The sequence below is a fragment of the Schistocerca serialis genome, unplaced genomic scaffold (genome assembly GCF_023864345.2).
Source record: "Schistocerca serialis cubense isolate TAMUIC-IGC-003099 unplaced genomic scaffold, iqSchSeri2.2 HiC_scaffold_1085, whole genome shotgun sequence".
Classification (NCBI taxonomy): domain Eukaryota; kingdom Metazoa; phylum Arthropoda; class Insecta; order Orthoptera; family Acrididae; genus Schistocerca; species Schistocerca serialis.
In genome coordinates, this window is record NW_026047277.1 from 13,447 (window position 1) to 35,684 (window position 22,238).

The 22,238-nt window shown below is 50.5% G+C and overlaps 38 non-coding genes across 38 annotated transcripts; all 38 read right to left on the bottom strand.

Annotated features, from left to right (window-relative positions):
* Positions 1-377: 377 nt before the first annotated feature.
* Trnaf-gaa (transfer RNA phenylalanine (anticodon GAA)) lies at positions 378-450 on the bottom strand. Its single transcript has one exon. It is a non-coding gene; the product is annotated as a tRNA-Phe (tRNA).
* Positions 451-1,061: 611 nt separating this feature from the next.
* On the bottom strand, positions 1,062-1,143 carry Trnas-uga (transfer RNA serine (anticodon UGA)). Its single transcript has one exon. It is a non-coding gene; the product is annotated as a tRNA-Ser (tRNA).
* Positions 1,144-1,834: 691 nt separating this feature from the next.
* On the bottom strand, positions 1,835-1,916 carry Trnas-cga (transfer RNA serine (anticodon CGA)). Its single transcript has one exon. It is a non-coding gene; the product is annotated as a tRNA-Ser (tRNA).
* Positions 1,917-2,054: 138 nt separating this feature from the next.
* Positions 2,055-2,127, bottom strand: Trnak-uuu (transfer RNA lysine (anticodon UUU)). The gene has a single exon. It is a non-coding gene; the product is annotated as a tRNA-Lys (tRNA).
* A 539-nt stretch (positions 2,128-2,666) lies between these two features.
* Trnaf-gaa (transfer RNA phenylalanine (anticodon GAA)) lies at positions 2,667-2,739 on the bottom strand. Its single transcript has one exon. It is a non-coding gene; the product is annotated as a tRNA-Phe (tRNA).
* A 611-nt stretch (positions 2,740-3,350) lies between these two features.
* On the bottom strand, positions 3,351-3,432 carry Trnas-uga (transfer RNA serine (anticodon UGA)). Its single transcript has one exon. It is a non-coding gene; the product is annotated as a tRNA-Ser (tRNA).
* A 691-nt stretch (positions 3,433-4,123) lies between these two features.
* On the bottom strand, positions 4,124-4,205 carry Trnas-cga (transfer RNA serine (anticodon CGA)). Its single transcript has one exon. It is a non-coding gene; the product is annotated as a tRNA-Ser (tRNA).
* Positions 4,206-4,343: 138 nt separating this feature from the next.
* Positions 4,344-4,416, bottom strand: Trnak-uuu (transfer RNA lysine (anticodon UUU)). The gene has a single exon. It is a non-coding gene; the product is annotated as a tRNA-Lys (tRNA).
* Positions 4,417-4,954: 538 nt separating this feature from the next.
* Positions 4,955-5,027, bottom strand: Trnaf-gaa (transfer RNA phenylalanine (anticodon GAA)). Its single transcript has one exon. It is a non-coding gene; the product is annotated as a tRNA-Phe (tRNA).
* A 611-nt stretch (positions 5,028-5,638) lies between these two features.
* On the bottom strand, positions 5,639-5,720 carry Trnas-uga (transfer RNA serine (anticodon UGA)). Its single transcript has one exon. It is a non-coding gene; the product is annotated as a tRNA-Ser (tRNA).
* Positions 5,721-6,411: 691 nt separating this feature from the next.
* Trnas-cga (transfer RNA serine (anticodon CGA)) lies at positions 6,412-6,493 on the bottom strand. Its single transcript has one exon. It is a non-coding gene; the product is annotated as a tRNA-Ser (tRNA).
* A 138-nt stretch (positions 6,494-6,631) lies between these two features.
* On the bottom strand, positions 6,632-6,704 carry Trnak-uuu (transfer RNA lysine (anticodon UUU)). The gene has a single exon. It is a non-coding gene; the product is annotated as a tRNA-Lys (tRNA).
* Positions 6,705-7,243: 539 nt separating this feature from the next.
* Positions 7,244-7,316, bottom strand: Trnaf-gaa (transfer RNA phenylalanine (anticodon GAA)). Its single transcript has one exon. It is a non-coding gene; the product is annotated as a tRNA-Phe (tRNA).
* A 611-nt stretch (positions 7,317-7,927) lies between these two features.
* Positions 7,928-8,009, bottom strand: Trnas-uga (transfer RNA serine (anticodon UGA)). The gene has a single exon. It is a non-coding gene; the product is annotated as a tRNA-Ser (tRNA).
* Positions 8,010-8,700: 691 nt separating this feature from the next.
* Positions 8,701-8,782, bottom strand: Trnas-cga (transfer RNA serine (anticodon CGA)). Its single transcript has one exon. It is a non-coding gene; the product is annotated as a tRNA-Ser (tRNA).
* A 138-nt stretch (positions 8,783-8,920) lies between these two features.
* On the bottom strand, positions 8,921-8,993 carry Trnak-uuu (transfer RNA lysine (anticodon UUU)). Its single transcript has one exon. It is a non-coding gene; the product is annotated as a tRNA-Lys (tRNA).
* Positions 8,994-9,532: 539 nt separating this feature from the next.
* Positions 9,533-9,605, bottom strand: Trnaf-gaa (transfer RNA phenylalanine (anticodon GAA)). Its single transcript has one exon. It is a non-coding gene; the product is annotated as a tRNA-Phe (tRNA).
* Positions 9,606-10,216: 611 nt separating this feature from the next.
* On the bottom strand, positions 10,217-10,298 carry Trnas-uga (transfer RNA serine (anticodon UGA)). The gene has a single exon. It is a non-coding gene; the product is annotated as a tRNA-Ser (tRNA).
* A 691-nt stretch (positions 10,299-10,989) lies between these two features.
* Positions 10,990-11,071, bottom strand: Trnas-cga (transfer RNA serine (anticodon CGA)). The gene has a single exon. It is a non-coding gene; the product is annotated as a tRNA-Ser (tRNA).
* Positions 11,072-11,209: 138 nt separating this feature from the next.
* On the bottom strand, positions 11,210-11,282 carry Trnak-uuu (transfer RNA lysine (anticodon UUU)). Its single transcript has one exon. It is a non-coding gene; the product is annotated as a tRNA-Lys (tRNA).
* A 539-nt stretch (positions 11,283-11,821) lies between these two features.
* On the bottom strand, positions 11,822-11,894 carry Trnaf-gaa (transfer RNA phenylalanine (anticodon GAA)). Its single transcript has one exon. It is a non-coding gene; the product is annotated as a tRNA-Phe (tRNA).
* A 611-nt stretch (positions 11,895-12,505) lies between these two features.
* Trnas-uga (transfer RNA serine (anticodon UGA)) lies at positions 12,506-12,587 on the bottom strand. The gene has a single exon. It is a non-coding gene; the product is annotated as a tRNA-Ser (tRNA).
* A 691-nt stretch (positions 12,588-13,278) lies between these two features.
* Positions 13,279-13,360, bottom strand: Trnas-cga (transfer RNA serine (anticodon CGA)). Its single transcript has one exon. It is a non-coding gene; the product is annotated as a tRNA-Ser (tRNA).
* Positions 13,361-13,498: 138 nt separating this feature from the next.
* On the bottom strand, positions 13,499-13,571 carry Trnak-uuu (transfer RNA lysine (anticodon UUU)). Its single transcript has one exon. It is a non-coding gene; the product is annotated as a tRNA-Lys (tRNA).
* A 539-nt stretch (positions 13,572-14,110) lies between these two features.
* Positions 14,111-14,183, bottom strand: Trnaf-gaa (transfer RNA phenylalanine (anticodon GAA)). Its single transcript has one exon. It is a non-coding gene; the product is annotated as a tRNA-Phe (tRNA).
* A 611-nt stretch (positions 14,184-14,794) lies between these two features.
* Positions 14,795-14,876, bottom strand: Trnas-uga (transfer RNA serine (anticodon UGA)). Its single transcript has one exon. It is a non-coding gene; the product is annotated as a tRNA-Ser (tRNA).
* A 691-nt stretch (positions 14,877-15,567) lies between these two features.
* On the bottom strand, positions 15,568-15,649 carry Trnas-cga (transfer RNA serine (anticodon CGA)). Its single transcript has one exon. It is a non-coding gene; the product is annotated as a tRNA-Ser (tRNA).
* Positions 15,650-15,787: 138 nt separating this feature from the next.
* Positions 15,788-15,860, bottom strand: Trnak-uuu (transfer RNA lysine (anticodon UUU)). Its single transcript has one exon. It is a non-coding gene; the product is annotated as a tRNA-Lys (tRNA).
* Positions 15,861-16,399: 539 nt separating this feature from the next.
* On the bottom strand, positions 16,400-16,472 carry Trnaf-gaa (transfer RNA phenylalanine (anticodon GAA)). Its single transcript has one exon. It is a non-coding gene; the product is annotated as a tRNA-Phe (tRNA).
* A 610-nt stretch (positions 16,473-17,082) lies between these two features.
* Trnas-uga (transfer RNA serine (anticodon UGA)) lies at positions 17,083-17,164 on the bottom strand. The gene has a single exon. It is a non-coding gene; the product is annotated as a tRNA-Ser (tRNA).
* Positions 17,165-17,855: 691 nt separating this feature from the next.
* On the bottom strand, positions 17,856-17,937 carry Trnas-cga (transfer RNA serine (anticodon CGA)). The gene has a single exon. It is a non-coding gene; the product is annotated as a tRNA-Ser (tRNA).
* Positions 17,938-18,075: 138 nt separating this feature from the next.
* Trnak-uuu (transfer RNA lysine (anticodon UUU)) lies at positions 18,076-18,148 on the bottom strand. Its single transcript has one exon. It is a non-coding gene; the product is annotated as a tRNA-Lys (tRNA).
* Positions 18,149-18,687: 539 nt separating this feature from the next.
* Trnaf-gaa (transfer RNA phenylalanine (anticodon GAA)) lies at positions 18,688-18,760 on the bottom strand. Its single transcript has one exon. It is a non-coding gene; the product is annotated as a tRNA-Phe (tRNA).
* Positions 18,761-19,371: 611 nt separating this feature from the next.
* Positions 19,372-19,453, bottom strand: Trnas-uga (transfer RNA serine (anticodon UGA)). The gene has a single exon. It is a non-coding gene; the product is annotated as a tRNA-Ser (tRNA).
* A 693-nt stretch (positions 19,454-20,146) lies between these two features.
* On the bottom strand, positions 20,147-20,228 carry Trnas-cga (transfer RNA serine (anticodon CGA)). Its single transcript has one exon. It is a non-coding gene; the product is annotated as a tRNA-Ser (tRNA).
* Positions 20,229-20,366: 138 nt separating this feature from the next.
* On the bottom strand, positions 20,367-20,439 carry Trnak-uuu (transfer RNA lysine (anticodon UUU)). Its single transcript has one exon. It is a non-coding gene; the product is annotated as a tRNA-Lys (tRNA).
* Positions 20,440-20,978: 539 nt separating this feature from the next.
* Trnaf-gaa (transfer RNA phenylalanine (anticodon GAA)) lies at positions 20,979-21,051 on the bottom strand. Its single transcript has one exon. It is a non-coding gene; the product is annotated as a tRNA-Phe (tRNA).
* Positions 21,052-21,662: 611 nt separating this feature from the next.
* Trnas-uga (transfer RNA serine (anticodon UGA)) lies at positions 21,663-21,744 on the bottom strand. Its single transcript has one exon. It is a non-coding gene; the product is annotated as a tRNA-Ser (tRNA).
* Positions 21,745-22,238: the final 494 nt, after the last annotated feature.

Here is a 22,238-nt window from a genome sequence, read left to right on the forward strand (position 1 = left end):
GACACACGATGCAACAACAAATTGCAGGAGTCGTTGCGTCTCATACGTTGGAGCAGAGAATTTACATATTTTGTCGACACTCACTGGGCAATTGGAAAATTCGCAAGCATTTCGAATGCAATGTTTCCCACGTTTTCGCTCGTTTCACGGTTCCGTTGAAAACGTTCTTCACCACCTGACACAGAAAAAGGAACGCAGTCGGTAGGACTTTTTTGATTCTTTTGCTTCTAAGGGAGTTAGTTGTCTAGTGAGTTCCTCTTATGGCATGCACTAGACAACCAGAACAGCTACAGGAGAGAGTCATTTTTGTTGTCAGCGGTAGTTGCATTATCACCAACGCAGAGCCATTCCATTGGCGTCGCATCAAAACGAATACCTGCCGAAACCCGGGATCGAACCAGGGACCTTTAGATCTTCAGTCTAACGCTCTCCCAACTGAGCTATTTCGGCTGACATTGAACGTTCCTGTTTGCATGTGTTTGTTAACCTCTGCCTCGTTGCCAATTTCACAGTCACCTTCGTCTGATAAGACACAGGGACGCTGAAAGGCGAGCAGCCGATGCAGTGAAGTCCCACACACATTTCTTCTGCTTCCATCATCGTAACAAGCAAACATGTCGACTCGACTCGTGTAATATTCACTTCGCTGACTTCACGTGACGCCGCGCTGGCGCTAGAAAACCCGTGCTATATCGATGCCAGGGGCAACTCGTGTGCAGAGAACGAGACACAAGAAGGAGTGAGCCTCTCCACCGTATGAGAGGCAGTATCTAGGAGATACACACGGTAAAACATTCGACTTGCGTTAGCTCATCAATTGCTACACGTCATCGTCTGCAAGCTAAGATGGACACATCTGCACTGCCCAGTGAGGCGACACTTGTACTAACACCCGGTGGGCGGCTGTGAGACGAGGAGATGAGCTGCGGCTTCTGAGCGCGACTGTAACGCTGCGCCCTGGATCAAATAACACTGCACATTGCTGGTGACGCGCGTGTTTAGTAGTGACGCAACTGCTAGGATGCAGCTGAACGTCCATCTTTTGAGAGCGAGAAAATTTTCGCAGTCGGCAGGACTCGAACCTACGCTCCCAGAGGGAATCTGATTTCAAGTCAGACGCCTTAACCACTCGGCCACGACTGCCGGTGGCAGAAGCGACTCCCGACAAGTGGAACCGCCGTCTTTAGAAGCAATCTGATGGCAGAAAGCGGCGTGGCGTCACTCTTTTCTGTAGGGTTTCCATTAGCCGTTACGACAGTGTGTTAATTTTCGCCTGGCGGGGGTTTGAGCCCGGGACCCTTTGGTTGAAGGTCTAGCGCTCTACCGACTGAGCTGTCCGGTCCCTCGGCCGAGCGTTGTGGTGCATGCTACATGGTGTGCGAGTGATTCGCGTGTTGTAATTACTGGCTTATGGCTCCAATGGCGACTTCACCGACTTCCCACTGACGCACCGCTGACGCTAGTTTTGTGTCGTCTTAAAACGATGGACATACCTCCAAGCAGCTGCGAGATCTTAAGAAAAGAAACGCTGCACCACTGCCTTTGCCGCACTCGAATGATTGAATTGCGATTCTTAAAAAGAAATGAATGTTCGCTCTGTCCTACACTTTCGAGCACATCTGTGTACTCACGATCTCAGCGACGGCTTTCTGCAGTCCCAGCGTCAGTGCGAGGTGAACCGATGGCCACAGTAAGCAGCGGTCGTCGCGAAACTCAGTATTCTTAAACGGAAACTTTCGTCTTGTTGAGAATGGCGTCACTGGTTTGCACCCGCATTCGCCCACGCATGTCACATGTGTGCGAAAATTTTTGCTCCTCTTTACGCAAAATCGCACGCAGCCGGTAGGATTCGAACCTACGCTCCCAGAGGGAATCTGATTTCGAGTCAGACGCCTTAACCACTCGGCCACGACTGCTGGTAGCGCGGTGTTGTCCCGACACATGCAACTGCTACCGTTTAAAGCACTGTGGTGTCAGAAAACGGCGTAGCTTCATTATTTTCCGTAGCGTTTCCACCGCTACCAGACGAATCGCTACCAAAGTATTAAAATTTCCGCCCGGACAGGGACTTGAACCCTGGACCCTTAGGTTAAAAGCCTAATGCTCTACCGACTGAGCTATCCGGGCTCACACGACGCTGTGATACCTCTCACGATGCACAACTATACATTGACTCATGTCGTTTACTGTTGTGCAATCGCTGCATGGGGCCGTTACTAATAAAACGTCGCCTAAATGCTGTCTGCAGACTTATCGCACTAAGCTCGTAACACACTATCGAAGACTGCTGACACACGATGCAACAACAAATTGCAGGAGTCGTTGCGTCTCATACGTTGGAGCAGAGAATTTACATATTTTGTCGACACTCACTGGGCAATTGGAAAATTCGCAAGCATTTCGAATGCAATGTTTCCCACGTTTTCGCTCGTTTCACGGTTCCGTTGAAAACGTTCTTCACCACCTGACACAGAAAAAGGAACGCAGTCGGTAGGACTTTTTTGATTCTTTTGCTTCTAAGGGAGTTAGTTGTCTAGTGAGTTCCTCTTATGGCATGCACTAGACAACCAGAACAGCTACAGGAGAGAGTCATTTTTGTTGTCAGCGGTAGTTGCATTATCACCAACGCAGAGCCATTCCATTGGCGTCGCATCAAAACGAATACCTGCCGAAACCCGGGATCGAACCAGGGACCTTTAGATCTTCAGTCTAACGCTCTCCCAACTGAGCTATTTCGGCTGACATTGAACGTTCCTGTTTGCATGTGTTTGTTAACCTCTGCCTCGTTGCCAATTTCACAGTCACCTTCGTCTGATAAGACACAGGGACGCTGAAAGGCGAGCAGCCGATGCAGTGAAGTCCCACACACATTTCTTCTGCTTCCATCATCGTAACAAGCAAACATGTCGACTCGACTCGTGTAATATTCACTTCGCTGACTTCACGTGACGCCGCGCTGGCGCTAGAAAACCCGTGCTATATCGATGCCAGGGGCAACTCGTGTGCAGAGAACGAGACACAAGAAGGAGTGAGCCTCTCCACCGTATGAGAGGCAGTATCTAGGAGATACACACGGTAAAACATTCGACTTGCGTTAGCTCATCAATTGCTACACGTCATCGTCTGCAAGCTAAGATGGACACATCTGCACTGCCCAGTGAGGCGACACTTGTACTAACACCCGGTGGGCGGCTGTGAGACGAGGAGATGAGCTGCGGCTTCTGAGCGCGACTGTAACGCTGCGCCCTGGATCAAATAACACTGCACATTGCTGGTGACGCGCGTGTTTAGTAGTGACGCAACTGCTAGGATGCAGCTGAACGTCCATCTTTTGAGAGCGAGAAAATTTTCGCAGTCGGCAGGACTCGAACCTACGCTCCCAGAGGGAATCTGATTTCAAGTCAGACGCCTTAACCACTCGGCCACGACTGCCGGTGGCAGAAGCGACTCCCGACAAGTGGAACCGCCGTCTTTAGAAGCAATCTGATGGCAGAAAGCGGCGTGGCGTCACTCTTTTCTGTAGGGTTTCCATTAGCCGTTACGACAGTGTGTTAATTTTCGCCTGGCGGGGGTTTGAGCCCGGGACCCTTTGGTTGAAGGTCTAGCGCTCTACCGACTGAGCTGTCCGGTCCCTCGGCCGAGCGTTGTGGTGCATGCTACATGGTGTGCGAGTGATTCGCGTGTTGTAATTACTGGCTTATGGCTCCAATGGCGACTTCACCGACTTCCCACTGACGCACCGCTGACGCTAGTTTTGTGTCGTCTTAAAACGATGGACATACCTCCAAGCAGCTGCGAGATCTTAAGAAAAGAAACGCTGCACCACTGCCTTTGCCGCACTCGAATGATTGAATTGCGATTCTTAAAAAGAAATGAATGTTCGCTCTGTCCTACACTTTCGAGCACATCTGTGTACTCACGATCTCAGCGACGGCTTTCTGCAGTCCCAGCGTCAGTGCGAGGTGAACCGATGGCCACAGTAAGCAGCGGTCGTCGCGAAACTCAGTATTCTTAAACGGAAACTTTCGTCTTGTTGAGAATGGCGTCACTGGTTTGCACCCGCATTCGCCCACGCATGTCACATGTGTGCGAAAATTTTTGCTCCTCTTTACGCAAAATCGCACGCAGCCGGTAGGATTCGAACCTACGCTCCCAGAGGGAATCTGATTTCGAGTCAGACGCCTTAACCACTCGGCCACGACTGCTGGTAGCGCGGTGTTGTCCCGACACATGCAACTGCTACCGTTTAAAGCACTGTGGTGTCAGAAAACGGCGTAGCTTCATTATTTTCCGTAGCGTTTCCACCGCTACCAGACGAATCGCTACCAAAGTATTAAAATTTCCGCCCGGACAGGGACTTGAACCCTGGACCCTTAGGTTAAAAGCCTAATGCTCTACCGACTGAGCTATCCGGGCTCACACGACGCTTTATACCTCTCACGATGCACAACTATACATTGACTCATGTCGTTTACTGTTGTGCAATCGCTGCATGGGGCCGTTACTAATAAAACGTCGCCTAAATGCTGTCTGCAGACTTATCGCACTAAGCTCGTAACACACTATCGAAGACTGCTGACACACGATGCAACAACAAATTGCAGGAGTCGTTGCGTCTCATACGTTGGAGCAGAGAATTTACATATTTTGTCGACACTCACTGGGCAATTGGAAAATTCGCAAGCATTTCGAATGCAATGTTTCCCACGTTTTCGCTCGTTTCACGGTTCCGTTGAAAACGTTCTTCACCACCTGACACAGAAAAAGGAACGCAGTCGGTAGGACTTTTTTGATTCTTTTGCTTCTAAGGGAGTTAGTTGTCTAGTGAGTTCCTCTTATGGCATGCACTAGACAACCAGAACAGCTACAGGAGAGAGTCATTTTTGTTGTCAGCGGTAGTTGCATTATCACCAACGCAGAGCCATTCCATTGGCGTCGCATCAAAACGAATACCTGCCGAAACCCGGGATCGAACCAGGGACCTTTAGATCTTCAGTCTAACGCTCTCCCAACTGAGCTATTTCGGCTGACATTGAACGTTCCTGTTTGCATGTGTTTGTTAACCTCTGCCTCGTTGCCAATTTCACAGTCACCTTCGTCTGATAAGACACAGGGACGCTGAAAGGCGAGCAGCCGATGCAGTGAAGTCCCACACACATTTCTTCTGCTTCCATCATCGTAACAAGCAAACATGTCGACTCGACTCGTGTAATATTCACTTCGCTGACTTCACGTGACGCCGCGCTGGCGCTAGAAAACCCGTGCTATATCGATGCCAGGGGCAACTCGTGTGCAGAGAACGAGACACAAGAAGGAGTGAGCCTCTCCACCGTATGAGAGGCAGTATCTAGGAGATACACACGGTAAAACATTCGACTTGCGTTAGCTCATCAATTGCTACACGTCATCGTCTGCAAGCTAAGATGGACACATCTGCACTGCCCAGTGAGGCGACACTTGTACTAACACCCGGTGGGCGGCTGTGAGACGAGGAGATGAGCTGCGGCTTCTGAGCGCGACTGTAACGCTGCGCCCTGGATCAAATAACACTGCACATTGCTGGTGACGCGCGTGTTTAGTAGTGACGCAACTGCTAGGATGCAGCTGAACGTCCATCTTTTGAGAGCGAGAAAATTTTCGCAGTCGGCAGGACTCGAACCTACGCTCCCAGAGGGAATCTGATTTCAAGTCAGACGCCTTAACCACTCGGCCACGACTGCCGGTGGCAGAAGCGACTCCCGACAAGTGGAACCGCCGTCTTTAGAAGCAATCTGATGGCAGAAAGCGGCGTGGCGTCACTCTTTTCTGTAGGGTTTCCATTAGCCGTTACGACAGTGTGTTAATTTTCGCCTGGCGGGGGTTTGAGCCCGGGACCCTTTGGTTGAAGGTCTAGCGCTCTACCGACTGAGCTGTCCGGTCCCTCGGCCGAGCGTTGTGGTGCATGCTACATGGTGTGCGAGTGATTCGCGTGTTGTAATTACTGGCTTATGGCTCCAATGGCGACTTCACCGACTTCCCACTGACGCACCGCTGACGCTAGTTTTGTGTCGTCTTAAAACGATGGACATACCTCCAAGCAGCTGCGAGATCTTAAGAAAAGAAACGCTGCACCACTGCCTTTGCCGCACTCGAATGATTGAATTGCGATTCTTAAAAAGAAATGAATGTTCGCTCTGTCCTACACTTTCGAGCACATCTGTGTACTCACGATCTCAGCGACGGCTTTCTGCAGTCCCAGCGTCAGTGCGAGGTGAACCGATGGCCACAGTAAGCAGCGGTCGTCGCGAAACTCAGTATTCTTAAACGGAAACTTTCGTCTTGTTGAGAATGGCGTCACTGGTTTGCACCCGCATTCGCCCACGCATGTCACATGTGTGCGAAAATTTTTGCTCCTCTTTACGCAAAATCGCACGCAGCCGGTAGGATTCGAACCTACGCTCCCAGAGGGAATCTGATTTCGAGTCAGACGCCTTAACCACTCGGCCACGACTGCTGGTAGCGCGGTGTTGTCCCGACACATGCAACTGCTACCGTTTAAAGCACTGTGGTGTCAGAAAACGGCGTAGCTTCATTATTTTCCGTAGCGTTTCCACCGCTACCAGACGAATCGCTACCAAAGTATTAAAATTTCCGCCCGGACAGGGACTTGAACCCTGGACCCTTAGGTTAAAAGCCTAATGCTCTACCGACTGAGCTATCCGGGCTCACACGACGCTGTGATACCTCTCACGATGCACAACTATACATTGACTCATGTCGTTTACTGTTGTGCAATCGCTGCATGGGGCCGTTACTAATAAAACGTCGCCTAAATGCTGTCTGCAGACTTATCGCACTAAGCTCGTAACACACTATCGAAGACTGCTGACACACGATGCAACAACAAATTGCAGGAGTCGTTGCGTCTCATACGTTGGAGCAGAGAATTTACATATTTTGTCGACACTCACTGGGCAATTGGAAAATTCGCAAGCATTTCGAATGCAATGTTTCCCACGTTTTCGCTCGTTTCACGGTTCCGTTGAAAACGTTCTTCACCACCTGACACAGAAAAAGGAACGCAGTCGGTAGGACTTTTTTGATTCTTTTGCTTCTAAGGGAGTTAGTTGTCTAGTGAGTTCCTCTTATGGCATGCACTAGACAACCAGAACAGCTACAGGAGAGAGTCATTTTTGTTGTCAGCGGTAGTTGCATTATCACCAACGCAGAGCCATTCCATTGGCGTCGCATCAAAACGAATACCTGCCGAAACCCGGGATCGAACCAGGGACCTTTAGATCTTCAGTCTAACGCTCTCCCAACTGAGCTATTTCGGCTGACATTGAACGTTCCTGTTTGCATGTGTTTGTTAACCTCTGCCTCGTTGCCAATTTCACAGTCACCTTCGTCTGATAAGACACAGGGACGCTGAAAGGCGAGCAGCCGATGCAGTGAAGTCCCACACACATTTCTTCTGCTTCCATCATCGTAACAAGCAAACATGTCGACTCGACTCGTGTAATATTCACTTCGCTGACTTCACGTGACGCCGCGCTGGCGCTAGAAAACCCGTGCTATATCGATGCCAGGGGCAACTCGTGTGCAGAGAACGAGACACAAGAAGGAGTGAGCCTCTCCACCGTATGAGAGGCAGTATCTAGGAGATACACACGGTAAAACATTCGACTTGCGTTAGCTCATCAATTGCTACACGTCATCGTCTGCAAGCTAAGATGGACACATCTGCACTGCCCAGTGAGGCGACACTTGTACTAACACCCGGTGGGCGGCTGTGAGACGAGGAGATGAGCTGCGGCTTCTGAGCGCGACTGTAACGCTGCGCCCTGGATCAAATAACACTGCACATTGCTGGTGACGCGCGTGTTTAGTAGTGACGCAACTGCTAGGATGCAGCTGAACGTCCATCTTTTGAGAGCGAGAAAATTTTCGCAGTCGGCAGGACTCGAACCTACGCTCCCAGAGGGAATCTGATTTCAAGTCAGACGCCTTAACCACTCGGCCACGACTGCCGGTGGCAGAAGCGACTCCCGACAAGTGGAACCGCCGTCTTTAGAAGCAATCTGATGGCAGAAAGCGGCGTGGCGTCACTCTTTTCTGTAGGGTTTCCATTAGCCGTTACGACAGTGTGTTAATTTTCGCCTGGCGGGGGTTTGAGCCCGGGACCCTTTGGTTGAAGGTCTAGCGCTCTACCGACTGAGCTGTCCGGTCCCTCGGCCGAGCGTTGTGGTGCATGCTACATGGTGTGCGAGTGATTCGCGTGTTGTAATTACTGGCTTATGGCTCCAATGGCGACTTCACCGACTTCCCACTGACGCACCGCTGACGCTAGTTTTGTGTCGTCTTAAAACGATGGACATACCTCCAAGCAGCTGCGAGATCTTAAGAAAAGAAACGCTGCACCACTGCCTTTGCCGCACTCGAATGATTGAATTGCGATTCTTAAAAAGAAATGAATGTTCGCTCTGTCCTACACTTTCGAGCACATCTGTGTACTCACGATCTCAGCGACGGCTTTCTGCAGTCCCAGCGTCAGTGCGAGGTGAACCGATGGCCACAGTAAGCAGCGGTCGTCGCGAAACTCAGTATTCTTAAACGGAAACTTTCGTCTTGTTGAGAATGGCGTCACTGGTTTGCACCCGCATTCGCCCACGCATGTCACATGTGTGCGAAAATTTTTGCTCCTCTTTACGCAAAATCGCACGCAGCCGGTAGGATTCGAACCTACGCTCCCAGAGGGAATCTGATTTCGAGTCAGACGCCTTAACCACTCGGCCACGACTGCTGGTAGCGCGGTGTTGTCCCGACACATGCAACTGCTACCGTTTAAAGCACTGTGGTGTCAGAAAACGGCGTAGCTTCATTATTTTCCGTAGCGTTTCCACCGCTACCAGACGAATCGCTACCAAAGTATTAAAATTTCCGCCCGGACAGGGACTTGAACCCTGGACCCTTAGGTTAAAAGCCTAATGCTCTACCGACTGAGCTATCCGGGCTCACACGACGCTGTGATACCTCTCACGATGCACAACTATACATTGACTCATGTCGTTTACTGTTGTGCAATCGCTGCATGGGGCCGTTACTAATAAAACGTCGCCTAAATGCTGTCTGCAGACTTATCGCACTAAGCTCGTAACACACTATCGAAGACTGCTGACACACGATGCAACAACAAATTGCAGGAGTCGTTGCGTCTCATACGTTGGAGCAGAGAATTTACATATTTTGTCGACACTCACTGGGCAATTGGAAAATTCGCAAGCATTTCGAATGCAATGTTTCCCACGTTTTCGCTCGTTTCACGGTTCCGTTGAAAACGTTCTTCACCACCTGACACAGAAAAAGGAACGCAGTCGGTAGGACTTTTTTGATTCTTTTGCTTCTAAGGGAGTTAGTTGTCTAGTGAGTTCCTCTTATGGCATGCACTAGACAACCAGAACAGCTACAGGAGAGAGTCATTTTTGTTGTCAGCGGTAGTTGCATTATCACCAACGCAGAGCCATTCCATTGGCGTCGCATCAAAACGAATACCTGCCGAAACCCGGGATCGAACCAGGGACCTTTAGATCTTCAGTCTAACGCTCTCCCAACTGAGCTATTTCGGCTGACATTGAACGTTCCTGTTTGCATGTGTTTGTTAACCTCTGCCTCGTTGCCAATTTCACAGTCACCTTCGTCTGATAAGACACAGGGACGCTGAAAGGCGAGCAGCCGATGCAGTGAAGTCCCACACACATTTCTTCTGCTTCCATCATCGTAACAAGCAAACATGTCGACTCGACTCGTGTAATATTCACTTCGCTGACTTCACGTGACGCCGCGCTGGCGCTAGAAAACCCGTGCTATATCGATGCCAGGGGCAACTCGTGTGCAGAGAACGAGACACAAGAAGGAGTGAGCCTCTCCACCGTATGAGAGGCAGTATCTAGGAGATACACACGGTAAAACATTCGACTTGCGTTAGCTCATCAATTGCTACACGTCATCGTCTGCAAGCTAAGATGGACACATCTGCACTGCCCAGTGAGGCGACACTTGTACTAACACCCGGTGGGCGGCTGTGAGACGAGGAGATGAGCTGCGGCTTCTGAGCGCGACTGTAACGCTGCGCCCTGGATCAAATAACACTGCACATTGCTGGTGACGCGCGTGTTTAGTAGTGACGCAACTGCTAGGATGCAGCTGAACGTCCATCTTTTGAGAGCGAGAAAATTTTCGCAGTCGGCAGGACTCGAACCTACGCTCCCAGAGGGAATCTGATTTCAAGTCAGACGCCTTAACCACTCGGCCACGACTGCCGGTGGCAGAAGCGACTCCCGACAAGTGGAACCGCCGTCTTTAGAAGCAATCTGATGGCAGAAAGCGGCGTGGCGTCACTCTTTTCTGTAGGGTTTCCATTAGCCGTTACGACAGTGTGTTAATTTTCGCCTGGCGGGGGTTTGAGCCCGGGACCCTTTGGTTGAAGGTCTAGCGCTCTACCGACTGAGCTGTCCGGTCCCTCGGCCGAGCGTTGTGGTGCATGCTACATGGTGTGCGAGTGATTCGCGTGTTGTAATTACTGGCTTATGGCTCCAATGGCGACTTCACCGACTTCCCACTGACGCACCGCTGACGCTAGTTTTGTGTCGTCTTAAAACGATGGACATACCTCCAAGCAGCTGCGAGATCTTAAGAAAAGAAACGCTGCACCACTGCCTTTGCCGCACTCGAATGATTGAATTGCGATTCTTAAAAAGAAATGAATGTTCGCTCTGTCCTACACTTTCGAGCACATCTGTGTACTCACGATCTCAGCGACGGCTTTCTGCAGTCCCAGCGTCAGTGCGAGGTGAACCGATGGCCACAGTAAGCAGCGGTCGTCGCGAAACTCAGTATTCTTAAACGGAAACTTTCGTCTTGTTGAGAATGGCGTCACTGGTTTGCACCCGCATTCGCCCACGCATGTCACATGTGTGCGAAAATTTTTGCTCCTCTTTACGCAAAATCGCACGCAGCCGGTAGGATTCGAACCTACGCTCCCAGAGGGAATCTGATTTCGAGTCAGACGCCTTAACCACTCGGCCACGACTGCTGGTAGCGCGGTGTTGTCCCGACACATGCAACTGCTACCGTTTAAAGCACTGTGGTGTCAGAAAACGGCGTAGCTTCATTATTTTCCGTAGCGTTTCCACCGCTACCAGACGAATCGCTACCAAAGTATTAAAATTTCCGCCCGGACAGGGACTTGAACCCTGGACCCTTAGGTTAAAAGCCTAATGCTCTACCGACTGAGCTATCCGGGCTCACACGACGCTGTGATACCTCTCACGATGCACAACTATACATTGACTCATGTCGTTTACTGTTGTGCAATCGCTGCATGGGGCCGTTACTAATAAAACGTCGCCTAAATGCTGTCTGCAGACTTATCGCACTAAGCTCGTAACACACTATCGAAGACTGCTGACACACGATGCAACAACAAATTGCAGGAGTCGTTGCGTCTCATACGTTGGAGCAGAGAATTTACATATTTTGTCGACACTCACTGGGCAATTGGAAAATTCGCAAGCATTTCGAATGCAATGTTTCCCACGTTTTCGCTCGTTTCACGGTTCCGTTGAAAACGTTCTTCACCACCTGACACAGAAAAAGGAACGCAGTCGGTAGGACTTTTTTGATTCTTTTGCTTCTAAGGGAGTTAGTTGTCTAGTGAGTTCCTCTTATGGCATGCACTAGACAACCAGAACAGCTACAGGAGAGAGTCATTTTTGTTGTCAGCGGTAGTTGCATTATCACCAACGCAGAGCCATTCCATTGGCGTCGCATCAAAACGAATACCTGCCGAAACCCGGGATCGAACCAGGGACCTTTAGATCTTCAGTCTAACGCTCTCCCAACTGAGCTATTTCGGCTGACATTGAACGTTCCTGTTTGCATGTGTTTGTTAACCTCTGCCTCGTTGCCAATTTCACAGTCACCTTCGTCTGATAAGACACAGGGACGCTGAAAGGCGAGCAGCCGATGCAGTGAAGTCCCACACACATTTCTTCTGCTTCCATCATCGTAACAAGCAAACATGTCGACTCGACTCGTGTAATATTCACTTCGCTGACTTCACGTGACGCCGCGCTGGCGCTAGAAAACCCGTGCTATATCGATGCCAGGGGCAACTCGTGTGCAGAGAACGAGACACAAGAAGGAGTGAGCCTCTCCACCGTATGAGAGGCAGTATCTAGGAGATACACACGGTAAAACATTCGACTTGCGTTAGCTCATCAATTGCTACACGTCATCGTCTGCAAGCTAAGATGGACACATCTGCACTGCCCAGTGAGGCGACACTTGTACTAACACCCGGTGGGCGGCTGTGAGACGAGGAGATGAGCTGCGGCTTCTGAGCGCGACTGTAACGCTGCGCCCTGGATCAAATAACACTGCACATTGCTGGTGACGCGCGTGTTTAGTAGTGACGCAACTGCTAGGATGCAGCTGAACGTCCATCTTTTGAGAGCGAGAAAATTTTCGCAGTCGGCAGGACTCGAACCTACGCTCCCAGAGGGAATCTGATTTCAAGTCAGACGCCTTAACCACTCGGCCACGACTGCCGGTGGCAGAAGCGACTCCCGACAAGTGGAACCGCCGTCTTTAGAAGCAATCTGATGGCAGAAAGCGGCGTGGCGTCACTCTTTTCTGTAGGGTTTCCATTAGCCGTTACGACAGTGTGTTAATTTTCGCCTGGCGGGGGTTTGAGCCCGGGACCCTTTGGTTGAAGGTCTAGCGCTCTACCGACTGAGCTGTCCGGTCCCTCGGCCGAGCGTTGTGGTGCATGCTACATGGTGTGCGAGTGATTCGCGTGTTGTAATTACTGGCTTATGGCTCCAATGGCGACTTCACCGACTTCCCACTGACGCACCGCTGACGCTAGTTTTGTGTCGTCTTAAAACGATGGACATACCTCCAAGCAGCTGCGAGATCTTAAGAAAAGAAACGCTGCACCACTGCCTTTGCCGCACTCGAATGATTGAATTGCGATTCTTAAAAAGAAATGAATGTTCGCTCTGTCCTACACTTTCGAGCACATCTGTGTACTCACGATCTCAGCGACGGCTTTCTGCAGTCCCAGCGTCAGTGCGAGGTGAACCGATGGCCACAGTAAGCAGCGGTCGTCGCGAAACTCAGTATTCTTAAACGGAAACTTTCGTCTTGTTGAGAATGGCGTCACTGGTTTGCACCCGCATTCGCCCACGCATGTCACATGTGTGCGAAAATTTTTGCTCCTCTTTACGCAAAATCGCACGCAGCCGGTAGGATTCGAACCTACGCTCCCAGAGGGAATCTGATTTCGAGTCAGACGCCTTAACCACTCGGCCACGACTGCTGGTAGCGCGGTGTTGTCCCGACACATGCAACTGCTACCGTTTAAAGCACTGTGGTGTCAGAAAACGGCGTAGCTTCATTATTTTCCGTAGCGTTTCCACCGCTACCAGACGAATCGCTACCAAAGTATTAAAATTTCCGCCCGGACAGGGACTTGAACCCTGGACCCTTAGGTTAAAAGCCTAATGCTCTACCGACTGAGCTATCCGGGCTCACACGACGCTGTGATACCTCTCACGATGCACAACTATACATTGACTCATGTCGTTTACTGTTGTGCAATCGCTGCATGGGGCCGTTACTAATAAAACGTCGCCTAAATGCTGTCTGCAGACTTATCGCACTAAGCTCGTAACACACTATCGAAGACTGCTGACACACGATGCAACAACAAATTGCAGGAGTCGTTGCGTCTCATACGTTGGAGCAGAGAATTTACATATTTTGTCGACACTCACTGGGCAATTGGAAAATTCGCAAGCATTTCGAATGCAATGTTTCCCACGTTTTCGCTCGTTTCACGGTTCCGTTGAAAACGTTCTTCACCACCTGACACAGAAAAAGGAACGCAGTCGGTAGGACTTTTTTGATTCTTTTGCTTCTAAGGGAGTTAGTTGTCTAGTGAGTTCCTCTTATGGCATGCACTAGACAACCAGAACAGCTACAGGAGAGAGTCATTTTTGTTGTCAGCGGTAGTTGCATTATCACCAACGCAGAGCCATTCCATTGGCGTCGCATCAAAACGAATACCTGCCGAAACCCGGGATCGAACCAGGGACCTTTAGATCTTCAGTCTAACGCTCTCCCAACTGAGCTATTTCGGCTGACATTGAACGTTCCTGTTTGCATGTGTTTGTTAACCTCTGCCTCGTTGCCAATTTCACAGTCACCTTCGTCTGATAAGACACAGGGACGCTGAAAGGCGAGCAGCCGATGCAGTGAAGTCCCACACACATTTCTTCTGCTTCCATCATCGTAACAAGCAAACATGTCGACTCGACTCGTGTAATATTCACTTCGCTGACTTCACGTGACGCCGCGCTGGCGCTAGAAAACCCGTGCTATATCGATGCCAGGGGCAACTCGTGTGCAGAGAACGAGACACAAGAAGGAGTGAGCCTCTCCACCGTATGAGAGGCAGTATCTAGGAGATACACACGGTAAAACATTCGACTTGCGTTAGCTCATCAATTGCTACACGTCATCGTCTGCAAGCTAAGATGGACACATCTGCACTGCCCAGTGAGGCGACACTTGTACTAACACCCGGTGGGCGGCTGTGAGACGAGGAGATGAGCTGCGGCTTCTGAGCGCGACTGTAACGCTGCGCCCTGGATCAAATAACACTGCACATTGCTGGTGACGCGCGTGTTTAGTAGTGACGCAACTGCTAGGATGCAGCTGAACGTCCATCTTTTGAGAGCGAGAAAATTTTCGCAGTCGGCAGGACTCGAACCTACGCTCCCAGAGGGAATCTGATTTCAAGTCAGACGCCTTAACCACTCGGCCACGACTGCCGGTGGCAGAAGCGACTCCCGACAAGTGGAACCGCCGTCTTTAGAAGCAATCTGATGGCAGAAAGCGGCGTGGCGTCACTCTTTTCTGTAGGGTTTCCATTAGCCGTTACGACAGTGTGTTAATTTTCGCCTGGCGGGGGTTTGAGCCCGGGACCCTTTGGTTGAAGGTCTAGCGCTCTACCGACTGAGCTGTCCGGTCCCTCGGCCGAGCGTTGTGGTGCATGCTACATGGTGTGCGAGTGATTCGCGTGTTGTAATTACTGGCTTATGGCTCCAATGGCGACTTCACCGACTTCCCACTGACGCACCGCTGACGCTAGTTTTGTGTCGTCTTAAAACGATGGACATACCTCCAAGCAGCTGCGAGATCTTAAGAAAAGAAACGCTGCACCACTGCCTTTGCCGCACTCGAATGATTGAATTGCGATTCTTAAAAAGAAATGAATGTTCGCTCTGTCCTACACTTTCGAGCACATCTGTGTACTCACGATCTCAGCGACGGCTTTCTGCAGTCCCAGCGTCAGTGCGAGGTGAACCGATGGCCACAGTAAGCAGCGGTCGTCGCGAAACTCAGTATTCTTAAACGGAAACTTTCGTCTTGTTGAGAATGGCGTCACTGGTTTGCACCCGCATTCGCCCACGCATGTCACATGTGTGCGAAAATTTTTGCTCCTCTTTACGCAAAATCGCACGCAGCCGGTAGGATTCGAACCTACGCTCCCAGAGGGAATCTGATTTCGAGTCAGACGCCTTAACCACTCGGCCACGACTGCTGGTAGCGCGGTGTTGTCCCGACACATGCAACTGCTACCGTTTAAAGCACTGTGGTGTCAGAAAACGGCGTAGCTTCATTATTTTCCGTAGCGTTTCCACCGCTACCAGACGAATCGCTACCAAAGTATTAAAATTTCCGCCCGGACAGGGACTTGAACCCTGGACCCTTAGGTTAAAAGCCTAATGCTCTACCGACTGAGCTATCCGGGCTCACACGACGCTGTGATACCTCTCACGATGCACAACTATACATTGACTCATGTCGTTTACTGTTGTGCAATCGCTGCATGGGGCCGTTACTAATAAAACGTCGCCTAAATGCTGTCTGCAGACTTATCGCACTAAGCTCGTAACACACTATCGAAGACTGCTGACACACGATGCAACAACAAATTGCAGGAGTCGTTGCGTCTCATACGTTGGAGCAGAGAATTTACATATTTTGTCGACACTCACTGGGCAATTGGAAAATTCGCAAGCATTTCGAATGCAATGTTTCCCACGTTTTCGCTCGTTTCACGGTTCCGTTGAAAACGTTCTTCACCACCTGACACAGAAAAAGGAACGCAGTCGGTAGGACTTTTTTGATTCTTTTGCTTCTAAGGGAGTTAGTTGTCTAGTGAGTTCCTCTTATGGCATGCACTAGACAACCAGAACAGCTACAGGAGAGAGTCATTTTTGTTGTCAGCGGTAGTTGCATTATCACCAACGCAGAGCCATTCCATTGGCGTCGCATCAAAACGAATACCTGCCGAAACCCGGGATCGAACCAGGGACCTTTAGATCTTCAGTCTAACGCTCTCCCAACTGAGCTATTTCGGCTGACATTGAACGTTCCTGTTTGCATGTGTTTGTTAACCTCTGCCTCGTTGCCAATTTCACAGTCACCTTCGTCTGATAAGACACAGGGACGCTGAAAGGCGAGCAGCCGATGCAGTGAAGTCCCACACACATTTCTTCTGCTTCCATCATCGTAACAAGCAAACATGTCGACTCGACTCGTGTAATATTCACTTCGCTGACTTCACGTGACGCCGCGCTGGCGCTAGAAAACCCGTGCTATATCGATGCCAGGGGCAACTCGTGTGCAGAGAACGAGACACAAGAAGGAGTGAGCCTCTCCACCGTATGAGAGGCAGTATCTAGGAGATACACACGGTAAAACATTCGACTTGCGTTAGCTCATCAATTGCTACACGTCATCGTCTGCAAGCTAAGATGGACACATCTGCACTGCCCAGTGAGGCGACACTTGTACTAACACCCGGTGGGCGGCTGTGAGACGAGAGATGAGCTGCGGCTTCTGAGCGCGACTGTAACGCTGCGCCCTGGATCAAATAACACTGCACATTGCTGGTGACGCGCGTGTTTAGTAGTGACGCAACTGCTAGGATGCAGCTGAACGTCCATCTTTTGAGAGCGAGAAAATTTTCGCAGTCGGCAGGACTCGAACCTACGCTCCCAGAGGGAATCTGATTTCAAGTCAGACGCCTTAACCACTCGGCCACGACTGCCGGTGGCAGAAGCGACTCCCGACAAGTGGAACCGCCGTCTTTAGAAGCAATCTGATGGCAGAAAGCGGCGTGGCGTCACTCTTTTCTGTAGGGTTTCCATTAGCCGTTACGACAGTGTGTTAATTTTCGCCTGGCGGGGGTTTGAGCCCGGGACCCTTTGGTTGAAGGTCTAGCGCTCTACCGACTGAGCTGTCCGGTCCCTCGGCCGAGCGTTGTGGTGCATGCTACATGGTGTGCGAGTGATTCGCGTGTTGTAATTACTGGCTTATGGCTCCAATGGCGACTTCACCGACTTCCCACTGACGCACCGCTGACGCTAGTTTTGTGTCGTCTTAAAACGATGGACATACCTCCAAGCAGCTGCGAGATCTTAAGAAAAGAAACGCTGCACCACTGCCTTTGCCGCACTCGAATGATTGAATTGCGATTCTTAAAAAGAAATGAATGTTCGCTCTGTCCTACACTTTCGAGCACATCTGTGTACTCACGATCTCAGCGACGGCTTTCTGCAGTCCCAGCGTCAGTGCGAGGTGAACCGATGGCCACAGTAAGCAGCGGTCGTCGCGAAACTCAGTATTCTTAAACGGAAACTTTCGTCTTGTTGAGAATGGCGTCACTGGTTTGCACCCGCATTCGCCCACGCATGTCACATGTGTGCGAAAATTTTTGCTCCTCTTTACGCAAAATCGCACGCAGCCGGTAGGATTCGAACCTACGCTCCCAGAGGGAATCTGATTTCGAGTCAGACGCCTTAACCACTCGGCCACGACTGCTGGTAGCGCGGTGTTGTCCCGACACATGCAACTGCTACCGTTTAAAGCACTGTGGTGTCAGAAAACGGCGTAGCTTCATTATTTTCCGTAGCGTTTCCACCGCTACCAGACGAATCGCTACCAAAGTATTAAAATTTCCGCCCGGACAGGGACTTGAACCCTGGACCCTTAGGTTAAAAGCCTAATGCTCTACCGACTGAGCTATCCGGGCTCACACGACGCTGTGATACCTCTCACGATGCACAACTATACATTGACTCATGTCGTTTACTGTTGTGCAATCGCTGCATGGGGCCGTTACTAATAAAACGTCGCCTAAATGCTGTCTGCAGACTTATCGCACTAAGCTCGTAACACACTATCGAAGACTGCTGACACACGATGCAACAACAAATTGCAGGAGTCGTTGCGTCTCATACGTTGGAGCAGAGAATTTACATATTTTGTCGACACTCACTGGGCAATTGGAAAATTCGCAAGCATTTCGAATGCAATGTTTCCCACGTTTTCGCTCGTTTCACGGTTCCGTTGAAAACGTTCTTCACCACCTGACACAGAAAAAGGAACGCAGTCGGTAGGACTTTTTTGATTCTTTTGCTTCTAAGGGAGTTAGTTGTCTAGTGAGTTCCTCTTATGGCATGCACTAGACAACCAGAACAGCTACAGGAGAGAGTCATTTTTGTTGTCAGCGGTAGTTGCATTATCACCAACGCAGAGCCATTCCATTGGCGTCGCATCAAAACGAATACCTGCCGAAACCCGGGATCGAACCAGGGACCTTTAGATCTTCAGTCTAACGCTCTCCCAACTGAGCTATTTCGGCTGACATTGAACGTTCCTGTTTGCATGTGTTTGTTAACCTCTGCCTCGTTGCCAATTTCACAGTCACCTTCGTCTGATAAGACACAGGGACGCTGAAAGGCGAGCAGCCGATGCAGTGAAGTCCCACACACATTTCTTCTGCTTCCATCATCGTAACAAGCAAACATGTCGACTCGACTCGTGTAATATTCACTTCGCTGACTTCACGTGACGCCGCGCTGGCGCTAGAAAACCCGTGCTATATCGATGCCAGGGGCAACTCGTGTGCAGAGAACGAGACACAAGAAGGAGTGAGCCTCTCCACCGTATGAGAGGCAGTATCTAGGAGATACACACGGTAAAACATTCGACTTGCGTTAGCTCATCAATTGCTACACGTCATCGTCTGCAAGCTAAGATGGACACATCTGCACTGCCCAGTGAGGCGACACTTGTACTAACACCCGGTGGGCGGCTGTGAGACGAGGAGATGAGCTGCGGCTTCTGAGCGCGACTGTAACGCTGCGCCCTGGATCAAATAACACTGCACATTGCTGGTGACGCGCGTGTTTAGTAGTGACGCAACTGCTAGGATGCAGCTGAACGTCCATCTTTTGAGAGCGAGAAAATTTTCGCAGTCGGCAGGACTCGAACCTACGCTCCCAGAGGGAATCTGATTTCAAGTCAGACGCCTTAACCACTCGGCCACGACTGCCGGTGGCAGAAGCGACTCCCGACAAGTGGAACCGCCGTCTTTAGAAGCAATCTGATGGCAGAAAGCGGCGTGGCGTCACTCTTTTCTGTAGGTTTCCATTAGCCGTTACGACAGTGTGTTAATTTTCGCCTGGCGGGGGTTTGAGCCCGGGACCCTTTGGTTGAAGGTCTAGCGCTCTACCGACTGAGCTGTCCGGTCCCTCGGCCGAGCGTTTGTGGTGCATGCTACATGGGTGTGCGAGTGATTCGCGTGTTGTAATTACTGGCTTATGGCTCCAATGGCGACTTCACCGACTTCCCACTGACGCACCGCTGACGCTAGTTTTGTGTCGTCTTAAAACGATGGGACATACCTCCAAGCAGCTGCGAGATCTTAAGAAAAGAAACGCTGCACCACTGCCTTTGCCGCACTCGAATGATTGAATTGCGATTCTTAAAAAGAAATGAATGTTCGCTCTGTCCTACACTTTCGAGCACATCTGTGTACTCACGATCTCAGCGACGGCTTTCTGCAGTCCCAGCGTCAGTGCGAGGTGAACCGATGGCCACAGTAAGCAGCGGTCGTCGCGAAACTCAGTATTCTTAAACGGAAACTTTCGTCTTGTTGAGAATGGCGTCACTGGTTTGCACCCGCATTCGCCCACGCATGTCACATGTGTGCGAAAATTTTTGCTCCTCTTTACGCAAAATCGCACGCAGCCGGTAGGATTCGAACCTACGCTCCCAGAGGGAATCTGATTTCGAGTCAGACGCCTTAACCACTCGGCCACGACTGCTGGTAGCGCGGTGTTGTCCCGACACATGCAACTGCTACCGTTTAAAGCACTGTGGTGTCAGAAAACGGCGTAGCTTCATTATTTTCCGTAGCGTTTCCACCGCTACCAGACGAATCGCTACCAAAGTATTAAAATTTCCGCCCGGACAGGGACTTGAACCCTGGACCCTTAGGTTAAAAGCCTAATGCTCTACCGACTGAGCTATCCGGGCTCACACGACGCTGTGATACCTCTCACGATGCACAACTATACATTGACTCATGTCGTTTACTGTTGTGCAATCGCTGCATGGGGCCGTTACTAATAAAACGTCGCCTAAATGCTGTCTGCAGACTTATCGCACTAAGCTCGTAACACACTATCGAAGACTGCTGACACACGATGCAACAACAAATTGCAGGAGTCGTTGCGTCTCATACGTTGGAGCAGAGAATTTACATATTTTGTCGACACTCACTGGGCAATTGGAAAATTCGCAAGCATTTCGAATGCAATGTTTCCCACGTTTTCGCTCGTTTCACGGTTCCGTTGAAAACGTTCTTCACCACCTGACACAGAAAAAGGAACGCAGTCGGTAGGACTTTTTTGATTCTTTTGCTTCTAAGGGAGTTAGTTGTCTAGTGAGTTCCTCTTATGGCATGCACTAGACAACCAGAACAGCTACAGGAGAGAGTCATTTTTGTTGTCAGCGGTAGTTGCATTATCACCAACGCAGAGCCATTCCATTGGCGTCGCATCAAAACGAATACCTGCCGAAACCCGGGATCGAACCAGGGACCTTTAGATCTTCAGTCTAACGCTCTCCCAACTGAGCTATTTCGGCTGACATTGAACGTTCCTGTTTGCATGTGTTTGTTAACCTCTGCCTCGTTGCCAATTTCACAGTCACCTTCGTCTGATAAGACACAGGGACGCTGAAAGGCGAGCAGCCGATGCAGTGAAGTCCCACACACATTTCTTCTGCTTCCATCATCGTAACAAGCAAACATGTCGACTCGACTCGTGTAATATTCACTTCGCTGACTTCACGTGACGCCGCGCTGGCGCTAGAAAACCCGTGCTATATCGATGCCAGGGGCAACTCGTGTGCAGAGAACGAGACACAAGAAGGAGTGAGCCTCTCCACCGTATGAGAGGCAGTATCTAGGAGATACACACGGTAAAACATTCGACTTGCGTTAGCTCATCAATTGCTACACGTCATCGTCTGCAAGCTAAGATGGACACATCTGCACTGCCCAGTGAGGCGACACTTGTACTAACACCCGGTGGGCGGCTGTGAGACGAGGAGATGAGCTGCGGCTTCTGAGCGCGACTGTAACGCTGCGCCCTGGATCAAATAACACTGCACATTGCTGGTGACGCGCGTGTTTAGTAGTGACGCAACTGCTAGGATGCAGCTGAACGTCCATCTTTTGAGAGCGAGAAAATTTTCGCAGTCGGCAGGACTCGAACCTACGCTCCCAGAGGGAATCTGATTTCAAGTCAGACGCCTTAACCACTCGGCCACGACTGCCGGTGGCAGAAGCGACTCCCGACAAGTGGAACCGCCGTCTTTAGAAGCAATCTGATGGCAGAAAGCGGCGTGGCGTCACTCTTTTCTGTAGGGTTTCCATTAGCCGTTACGACAGTGTGTTAATTTTCGCCTGGCGGGGGTTTGAGCCCGGGACCCTTTGGTTGAAGGTCTAGCGCTCTACCGACTGAGCTGTCCGGTCCCTCGGCCGAGCGTTGTGGTGCATGCTACATGGTGTGCGAGTGATTCGCGTGTTGTAATTACTGGCTTATGGCTCCAATGGCGACTTCACCGACTTCCCACTGACGCACCGCTGACGCTAGTTTTGTGTCGTCCTTAAAACGATGGACATACCTCCAAGCAGCTGCGAGATCTTAAGAAAAGAAACGCTGCACCACTGCCTTTGCCGCACTCGAATGATTGAATTGCGATTCTTAAAAAGAAATGAATGTTCGCTCTGTCCTACACTTTCGAGCACATCTGTGTACTCACGATCT